This window comes from Nomia melanderi, chromosome 3 (genome assembly GCF_051020985.1).
Source record: "Nomia melanderi isolate GNS246 chromosome 3, iyNomMela1, whole genome shotgun sequence".
Lineage (NCBI taxonomy): Eukaryota > Metazoa > Arthropoda > Insecta > Hymenoptera > Halictidae > Nomia > Nomia melanderi.
In genome coordinates this window covers 15,230,000-15,231,083 of record NC_135001.1, presented here as the reverse complement: position 1 = coordinate 15,231,083, position 1,084 = coordinate 15,230,000, and positions in this window count along the sequence as shown.

Sequence of the window (1,084 nt, the reverse complement as noted above, 5' to 3'; positions counted from 1 at the left end):
GATCGCAGTTTCGATTACAAACACGAAATTCTAAAAGTAGAATGTCTACTACACACGAGTCTACGAAGTTAATTTGATATACAGTGGAACGTCATTTATCCAAGCACTAATTATGCAAATGTTCGATTATGCGAATGAAAGTACGTGCCCGCCAATGTTCAGATTTTAAAACACGTATTCTTCCCGCTTCGAGTGTCCCATTTTAGTGTTCTGTCTGAGATTTTTTTTTGTTTTTACTACGACGTTAGAATATATTTGAATCAATATTTTTGTATTAAATTTAAATTTAAAAGTAAATTTCTTATCATATAACAAAATTTCGAAGAAAAATAATGCCATTTATATAACACATAGCCATATGTATTAGTATAAATAACATAAAATACTAAAAATATCAACCTTTAATTTTTTATGGATTTATCATACATTTAGATTAAAAGTATCTATTAGCGCAGCTAAAAGATTAATGTGTACGATTAGATTTCATTTTTATTATAAATGCTAAATGGAAAATATATAGTAGTGATAAAATTTGAGGATAAATAAAATATTATTGAGTGTATACGAATATAGTGAAACTATATTTATAAACTGTTTAATTTCTAATTAATTTATGTTCACAAATTTGTTTCTTTCAAGGCGATTACCCGAAACATCATTTATCCGGATGGATTTGTCACCCAATCGGTTCGAATAATCACCGTTCTACTGTAAAGATTTTAAATTAAATGTGTAACGTTTAAACTAAAAGAATTAATTAAATCGTGAATTGAATAAAAAAAAATGTCGGGGGGCAACTCGATATCAGTTTGAAGCATTGAAGCTCCTTAAACACGAACTAGGTACGTTTAATTATTCGGCTTTTTGTAAGAGCAATGATACAACGACCGCCATTGCACTTGAATGCGGCGAACGGTTGTGCAACAAAGAAAGTGTTCAAGTTTATGCGGTTTAGTGCAGATTTACTTTCTCCACTGGAATAACTCATGTTACAAAAAAAATCTAATTCATCTATCGGTAATTGTACAGGGTGTCCAATCTAAGACTAAATACGTCTTTTATTTTGAATGGTATGAGAAATATT